Genomic DNA, 9,527 nt, shown 5'->3' with positions numbered 1-9,527 from the left:
CGATGGTACAGTAATATCACAATTGCAATATGATGTCAAATTCTAATTAATTGGTGATGCCATAATAGTGACGAGTTCAAAATTGTTTAGTGATGTTGCAGTAGATTGATGATGTGACAATGGCATTCCAGACCTCAATTATCATTAACTCACAATGAGTATATAAATTTAGAATGGGCTTGTGAGGATTCCAAAGCATTTGTTGGCACAAATGTGATGAAGTCAGAACAGGTTTGTGATGTGACAATATGACACAATGGTCATTACATCTAGCAGCGTGATGTCACTATGCTCATGATGTCAAAGTATATTTCTAATATTTCATGTCATTCCTGAAATAATATGAGGTCGAAAATAGATTGAGCTATCAATGGGCCTAACATAACACAGTGGCAACATGTCACAAAACTTTTGAGGACAGGACATGTTTGAGTTGTCACAGTTGTTTAGAGATATCACAATTTCAATGTTACATCACAAACGGATTGTGATGTCACAATGGTTATGGTCAAAATGTGTTTTTGATATGAACCCACATTCCACATTTGAAATGTAATGAAATCTCATAATAGTCATTCAGACTGTATATATGATGTCACAATGACTATGTGATGTCATAGTGGTATGATGTCATTACAGATTTGTGATGTCACAATGAGCTGATGTTGTCACAATGACATTGTGATGTCACACCCATGATTATATTGTAGATACTTTGTGATATTTCTTTGGCATATCTGATCTCAATTGACATTTCACAATCACAAAGGTCATGTGTTTTTTCAAAGGTGCTAAAGCTGTCATGGGAGGTCTCAAGGTGATTGTAATGTCACAACAGCAATGTGATATCACAATGGCTTTGTGATGTCACCTTGGTGATGAGGTCAAAATGGACAGGACCAGTTTGTGATGACACAACAGGTTACTATCACAATGGCACTGTGATGTCACAAAGAGCTTTTCATGTCACAATGGCTTTGAGGTCACAATGGATTTCTGATATCCACCAATTTTGCTCACTTAAAATAGAATGAAATCACAGAATAGGCATTCACAATATGTCTATAATGTCACTATGACATATGATGTCATAATACTATGATATGTAAGTTTAGTGATGTTAAAATGGCATGTCTTATCTTATTAGTCATTAGATTACCATGAGGATCCCGAAGGTTGCTATGTGCTGAGTCCTTCAAAAGGCTCATTGTGCTGAGTCCATTACACAGGGTTCTTTGTACTAATTTTTTAAATTGTTCTGAGTCCTTGCGAGGTAGGTATCCCCAACAATCACACAAACACACATACACACACACACACACACGTAGAGGGACATCGTGCACCTGCTTGGTGTGTGAGGTGGATAGAGAAGAGTCCCCCAGCATTTGGGCTGAAGGGAGATTCGATCCCCCCCCCCCCGGGCAGCTGCTGGGGTTGGAGAGAAGCCCGGACCTGAGGTGAGGCTGCTTCTGCCATAGCCTGGTAGCCTTAGGGCAGAGTCATGACAGTACAAAGCCAGGGATGGGGGCGTGGCTGAGGGAGGGAGGAGGCGTGACCCAGTGGAGGACAGGGTGTGGCTGAGGGGGTACATATCTGCTGCAGCCAGGGGCACATAGGGGCTAGAGCACTTGTGCAGCTGAGGCAGGGCAGCCCTGGAGAGAAGTCGGGGCAGAGAGAGCAGAGAGAAGAGCAGGCCGATGCACCAGGGATGGCGACCTCAAAGACTCTGCTGCTGTAGGAGCTTTGGTCTGGGGCAGGAGCACAGAGCACAGAAAGCCAGCACATCAGGCACATCCCTCGCACCATTGCTGAACGCTGCACACAGAACCACAGCCTACAGATTCTACCAGAAGCACAAGTTAGTGGCTGCCCACAGGTCAACACCTTGTGACCTCCCCCTACCACTCCTGTGGAGAGCTGCAGGGGCCACGACCAAAGATGGCGCTGGCTTCCACCTTCCGCCTTCCCGATGGCGAGTGCTTTCTGTGAAAAACAACTCCTTATATGGCTATGGCTTGGCTACTGGCTTGCTTCCATGTTTGCGACCCTATTAGTATATGGACCCTATTAGTATAATGGTCCATTATATGGATGACATTTTGATAGCTCATAAGGAAGAGGCTGGGTTACAAAAGGCCTATGCAGAATTGGTTTTTGCCTTAAGGGAACAGGGTCTTTATCCGGCGCCAGAAAAAATACAAACAGGCAGAGTGGTGGAGTATCTGGGAGCCAAGATACATCCCAGGTCGATCATGCCCCAAAAATTGACCCTGAGAAAAGATAACTTAAAGACTTTAAATGATTTTCAAAAATTGTTGGGGGATATTAATTGGATAAGGGGGTATTTAAAATTGCCAAATTATGAATTAAAACCCTTATTTGATATGCTAAAAGGAGATATAGATTTAAACTCCCCACGAGACCTGACTGAGAGTGCCCGATTTGCTCTCAAAACGGTGGAGGAGGCTTTAAGTGCCGCCTGTTTAAACAGGCTACAAGATGGCCAACCCTTTGATTTATGCATTCTTCCTACTGAGACCCAACCAACTGGGGTACTTTGGCAAAAGGGGCCGTTGATGTGGTTACATTCTCATGTTTCCCCCGGAAAGATGCTGGAGTATTACCCTGAGGCGGTAGCGGACTTAGCTCTGCAAGGAGTTCAACACAGTTTACAATTTTTTGGAGTTTATCCGCACTCCATCATTGTTCCTATAGTGCCTACCAAGTTCAGACTTTATGTGCTATTGATAATTGGTCCATTTTGAGATGCATGTTTCCAGGAGATATTGTTAATCATTTGTCCAAAGACCCCCTACTAAGATTTGTAAAGGAACATCCAGTGATTTTTCCAAAGGTAACTGCCCGAAAGCCTATTAGAGGGGCTATAAATATTTTTACGGATGGCTCCAAAACGGGATGCGGGGTATACGTTGCAGGTAACCAAGACCCCGTGCAGCATCAATTTGTCCCCGGTAACCCACAGATTGTTGAGTTGATGATTGTAATTGAAGTATTTAAAGCTTTCTCCTGTCCCTTTAATTTAATATCAGATTCAGCCTATGTAATAAATGCTTTAAAAATATTGGAAGCAGTTGGTACAATAAAGGCTACCAGTTCTGTTCTAGCTCCCTTTACCCTGCTACAGTCCCTTATATGGCAACGCAAGGAACTCTTTTTTCCAATGCATATTCGAGCACATATGGGCCTCCCAGGACCACTGACAAAGGGTAATGCCCTAGCTGATGCACACACTCGTGCTGAGTGGGCGCTCCATGCTTCTTCTGTTGACTTAGCAAAAGATTTTCATGCCAAATTTCATGTAAACGCCAGGACTTTACAAAGTCGCTTTATCACGTCAAGTGATAAAGCAGTGTCCCCGATGTATTATTTATCATAAGCCCCCTACGTTTGGAGTTAATCCACGAGGTTTAAGACCCTTACAAGTATGGCAGATGGATGTAACTCATGTACCTGAATTTGGCCGCTTAAAATATCTACATGTTTCTGTTGACACCTTTTCGGGTATTGTACTTGCCACCCCCCTGCCAGGGGAAAAGGTTACAGATGTAATATCTCACTGCTTGGAAGCGTGGGCGGCCTGGGGAATGCCAAAACAGCTAAAAACTGATAATGGTCCGGCCTATACTGGGCAGCGCTTTGTTTCCTTTTGCACTCAAATGGGTATTACCCTGGTGCATGGACTGCCCTATAACACTCAAGGACAAGGAATTGTGGAAAGAGCTCATCGCACTATCAAGGAAATGTTACAAAAACAAAAAGTGGGAGCTGGACCCCTGATGGCTACAGCAAGACAAAGAATAGCCATGACACTTTTCACCCTAAATTTTTTGAATTTGGATAACGCTGGTCGCTCAGCGGCGGATAGGCATAACAGTTCCACTCCTTCGGCCTTAGGATCGGCTTTGTGGAAGGATGTGCTCACGGGGCTCTGGAACGGGCCTGACCCCGTGCTGGTATGGGCACGAGGATCTGTTTGTGTTTTTCCTCAGAATCGTTCGGATCCAGTGTGGGTGCCCGAACGACTTGTGCGGCGAGTCCAAGATGAACGGAACCTGGAAGAAACAAAAGATTGCGTTGCTGATCATACAGCTTCTGATGATCCAACAGGGGAGATGGGGAATACTGTCTGCATTCCCGAGGCCCATGCCTGTGAGACATGACGCCTCTCTTTTCCCTAGATTTTTCACCACAAATAAGACTCTTAACCTTCCCTTTTACCCAGAGGATAAAATAATGGCAGGGGTTGGTGAAGCTAGAAATATTAGCTTGATGGGCACGCTATGCTTTTGCTTAAGTGATGTGACCCTTAATGGTAGTTGCATAACCTTGACTCGTTCCCCGGCCGCTTATTTTAGATATTGGTATGGGAATCCGGGATCAACTGAGTTTTGGGCAAATGCTACTGGATTTGTTGGTACTGTTTTAGGCAGAGATTATGAAAGCTTAAAGTTAAGCATCGGCCCGTGGAGTGTAAAACAACCTAAATGGGCCCCTTTTTGCTTGCCTGACCATATGGGGAGGCTTGGCCTTGGACAGGTTGCCAATCACGACAAGTTGTTTCGGCTGATGAGTCTAAGCGTTTTTCTTTCTCCCCTAGTGTTTTGTCCAATGCTAGTTTACTATTTAGGGCTGGAATTAATCCCTTTAATAATTGGCTGTTATGTGGTCTTAATGGAAGTTGCTTGCAGGCTGAACCTATAGTTATGCTGCATGGGGGTCACTTTTTTTATAGCAAACATGACTTGCAATTTGACTAGTACTGCCCGTACTGTGGGTGCCAATTGTCATTTTAGTAAAAATTATAAGGTATTTAGCTTTCAGCCTACCCCCGTGTGTGTGGTTTCCCCTTTTGTGTTTTTGGTAATTAACAACACCTCTGTATGTTCAGATGATGTGTGTGCTTGTACTAATGAAACCTGCTATTATGCTACCTGCTGGAGTTCTCAGTATCCGTTAGCTATAGTTGCACGCATTCCACGTTGGGTGCCTGTGCCAGTAGATGCTTCTCAAGCTGTAACCTTGTTTAGGCATAAGAGAGATTTTGGCATCACTGCGGCCATTGTAACTGCTATAGCTGTGGCTGCCGCGGGTGCGACGGCTGCCGCTGTTGCCATTTCACATACTGTGCAGATGGCTCAGACTTTAAATAACCTGTCAGCTACTACAGCCAGAGCTCTGGATTTACAACAAGTGACCAATGCACAATTAAAAGGAGGACTGATGCTGTTAAATCAAAGGGTTGACCTTGTGCAGGAGCAGGTTGATATCCTGTGACAGTTGGCTCAGCTGGGATGTGTTCAAAAATATGAAGGGCTTTGTATTACCGCTGTTCAATATTATAACTATACCCAGGCAGCAAATTTGTCTAAACAACTGTCAAGTTATCTTTTAGGCAAGTGGACAGGGGAATTCGACCAATTGATGTTACAGCTACGATCGGCCATTGTCGCAGTAAACTCCACCCAGATGGATGATGCCCTGTTACAAGATGTTTCCTCCTGGATTTTGACAGCTGTGGATCATTTGAAGGAGTGGGCGGGAATGGGCTCCCTTATCGGTATCCTGGCATTGGTGATCTTGCTGTGCCTGTAGTGCATATGCCGGATTAGGAGCTCACAGCACAGGAGTATGGCTATGGTGGTCCAGGCCTTCACTGACATTGAGGCCGGACAGTCCCCCTACGCGTGGCTTGCCACGTTAAAGGAATAGCACACGGTGTAAGGCAAACGCACTGCACTTGGGAATCACTTCCCGGCGTGAGCCCAAGAAGAGCATGTTGGGTTGCAAGTGGGTTGATGCCCAAGATCCCACCTCTGCAAAAAAGGCATCGGACAGGCCTGGTCGTCACTGGGGAAGGCGCCCCTCAGGCGAAGACCAGTGCAGGGTCCTCTCATTAATGTTTTAGACAGAGGCCCAACCTCTACTCTTACCTGTCGCGTAATAAATCAAAAAGAGGGAGTTGTGGAGAGCTGCAGGGGCCGCGACCAAAGATGGCGCTGGCTTCCGCCTTCCGCCTTCCAGATGGCGAGTGCTCTCTGTGAAAAACAGCTCCTTATATGGCTATGGCTTGGCTACTGGCTTGCTTCCGTGTTTGCGACCCTATTAGTATATGCCGCGTGGCACCTCGGGATTGGCCATCCAGGAGGCTTATAACCGGAGCGCGGGTGCGGGGTGGGGAGAAGCTTGCAGACAAGGTTCTTGAATAAACTGCTTTGAGAAGAATCCCGGGTCTTGTCTTCCTTGCTGGTCAAGGTGGTCATGACACACTCCCATTCCCCCCCCTGCAAATCCCGCCTTCCTTCTTGTGTCCCAACCACGCCTCCCCAGCACCAGGCAGGCCACCCCTGACTCTTCCACAAATGCACCCCAGGAGTGGGGGGTTGGGGAGTGGGTGTTACTCTGGGAACTCACCCCCATCCGTAGTGGCCAGTATCCCTGGAAATGGGGAGATGCAGGAATGGGTGAGAAGGGGTCACCACTGAGCCCCTGGCTGGAGCAGTGGGAGTCACACAGTCTCACATCTGCACCTTTCCTCTCCCTGGTCGGACCTGGTGGCTTTAGTCAGAGGTGGGGAACATCACCTCTGCACCTGCCTTATTGGGTCTTTTCCTTTTTTTCTTGGAGTGGGGGATGTTGGAGGCAAAAGATAGGCCTCCTTTGCTGTGTGAGCCCTTGTCCTCTGTGCGCAGTCACCCTTTCATCTGAGGAGCGTCCCAGAAAAGCCCACTAGGGAGGTGAGGGCACTGGGGGTCAGATAGTAGGTGAATATATGGGAGGAACACACGCCCTCAGACACACATATACCAGGCCTATCCCCCACCCCAGGTGTCAACAGTACTCACATGGTGATCACATTTCCCAGCTCTGCCATCATCTGCGGGTGCTCCCTGTCCATCTGGACTCCTTGTCCTCCCCAAGAATCTTCCCAACTGCCCAGAAGCATCTAGGCTGAAAGTAGGAGTCTGTCCATGTATGTAGCCTTTAGGTCCCCATCCATTTCCTCAACACCGCCCCCACCTTGGGTCAGAAACCCCCCTTGGGAACCCATGACCCACTGCTTGTTTCAGTCCTGCTCTGAGGAGCCACCTGTCTGGGGATTCCTTCACCCAGCGTCCTGGCCTAGGGTTTTGGTGAATGGGGAGTTAAGGCTGGTTGTTCACAAGGGGAAGGGTCTGGCCCTGGAGAAGGGGAAAGGCAGGGTCGTACTGTGTCATTAGAGTGGTGCTCCCCTTGTGTGGGAGCCCTTGGTTCGGACAAGGGAACGGAGAATGGGAACCCGTGTGCTCTGATGAGGAACCAACAAACTTAGGAGAGGTATTACTCTGAGTCTGTATGTGTGTGTGTGTGTGAGAGAGAGAGAGAGAGAGAAAGACAGAGAGAGAGACAGAGAGAGAGAGGGAGAGAATCTTTCTCCTTCTACAGCCTGACTGTCCTCAGGTGAGTGATCAGGTGGCAAATTGCAGGTGCTGCATGGAAGGGTCATCTGTCACCATTCTGGAGGGGTGTGTGTGTGTGTGTGTGTGTGTGTGTGTGTGTGTGTGTGTGTGTTGGTAGAGCAGGGAGATGAGAACAATGAAAATATATTTAAGTCACCATGTCTAAAAACAGCAAAAGCATTATATTTCTCTGTCTCTCCGTGTGTGTGTGTGTATTTGTTGTTGTTTTTCTTCATCAATACCAAGCACAAGCCTACCCACAATTTTTGTTTTCTCCTTCACAGTTCCATGTCTCCTTTATGGAAGATTTCAGTAGACATTACTTTCCACCTCTCTCTTCCCCCTTTCCTGTAGCCCACAGTAGCTGCTGGGCCTGAGTGGGCCTCCCCTAGAAGAACTGTGTGAACCCTGGACTGGAGTGGATGACCGTCCTTCTATTCCCAGCCAGAAGTTTGGTGAGGCGAATGAGATCACAGCCACATTCTTCCAGCCAGACACTCTGCTCTTGTGTGTTTAGTTGGAGGTAATTCAAGGGTTTCGAATGTGTTTGCCCAACATAATTAGGGAACGAGATGAGGGAAATGATAAGGCAGGGGCTGTGAAGCAATGAGGTTTTGGGGACTGGCGTATGGTGTGACATGGCAGATGGTTCATGATGACAATGGATGAGAGGGAAACCATATCTAGGGCATTAACGGTCTCTGTGGGCATCCTGGCACAGGGCTGTAGGCCCCAACTTGTGGTGAGGATACCCTCCTGGGGTAGTGCCAGTGTCAGTCCTCCCTTGAGTCCTGCAGAATCCAATCTGTGTCCCACCTGGGCTGTTTCCAGCTGGGCAGTGGTAGGTAAGTCAATTCCCTCTGCTGGAGCCTGCTCAGTATCAGGGGATGGCAGTTAGCTAGGGCTCACTGAATGCCAGTTTCTGTAACCTGCTATAGGCTGTGTGGAAGGAAAAGGGGACCACTGACTTTGGAAACCTTTAAGTTTGATTGGGACAAATTAAATACCACATTTTCCAGGTTCTTTTTAATTCAAACTGGCAATTTCCACTAATGCCTGGGATTATGGATCAAATTAGATGGATGATTTCAGCCATCAAACAATGATGTTCAAAGCGGCACAGGCAGAGTTCCCAAGCCAGATTGTCTCCTGCTTTGAACGTTGTGCCTTGACTGCCTTTCTTTGGCAGCTATTGCATCTCTCTAGGGTGACGACCCCACTCGAGGACATTGTGGGGAGCCATGATTGTGGCCTCCCATCCCCAGCATGCCAGCATTGAGCAGAGATGATTCCCAGCACCTGTACTGGACTCTGGGAGATTCAGAGAACCCAGGCTGCCTCAAGAATCCTTCCTCTCCAACATGAAATTTAGGGGCCAGATGTGGTGGACGATCCCGGCTGGCCCCAGAGGGAGGACAGCAGTCCCCTTGAGCCAGGCATTCAGCTCACAGCAAACTCATTCACACCTCCATGGGGAATTGAGTGCCACAGAGCTGGTCAAATGCTGGACAGAGATCTTTGAGAAGATAGGCATCCCAGAGGCCCTGGAATGTAGCGAGTACATAGTGGCTAACACCCTCAGAGCCAAAACAGTTAAGTGTTGTGGCACCAGGAGTGGGTAAGAGGGAGGAGGGAGAACTGTTGGAGAGCTACATCAGGCTTTGTCCCCACTCCTCGACAGAGGATTCTTACCTGAATCAGATGGGAATTTTCTGTAGTGTTGTCATAGACAGATGCTTATTTATTTAACCAACTAAACAATACAGTGTGCACCAGGCTCTTGGGGGTCCTAGACAACGAAAAGTTCCAGGACTGGTTCCACAGCCCATGAGGAAACCTTGGATTGATCTGGATGCCAGTGCTTCAAGCCTGTCATCCTACTTACTTAGGAGACTGAGATCAGAGGATTGAGGCTTTGGCCTGGGCAGGAAAGCTTGTAAGACTCTTGTCTTCAATTAACGACCAAAAAAAAAAAACACCAGAAGAGGATGTGTGGCTCAAGACATAGACTGCTAGCCTTGAGTGAAAAGGCTTAGGGACGGCACCTAGGCTTGCAGTACAAGGCCCAGA

Source organism: Dipodomys spectabilis, unplaced genomic scaffold, assembly GCF_019054845.1.
Source record: "Dipodomys spectabilis isolate Male_0828 unplaced genomic scaffold, ASM1905484v1 ptg000220l, whole genome shotgun sequence".
NCBI lineage: Eukaryota > Metazoa > Chordata > Mammalia > Rodentia > Heteromyidae > Dipodomys > Dipodomys spectabilis.
The sequence above is the reverse complement of the archived record's forward strand: the minus strand, read 5'-3'. Positions refer to the sequence as shown.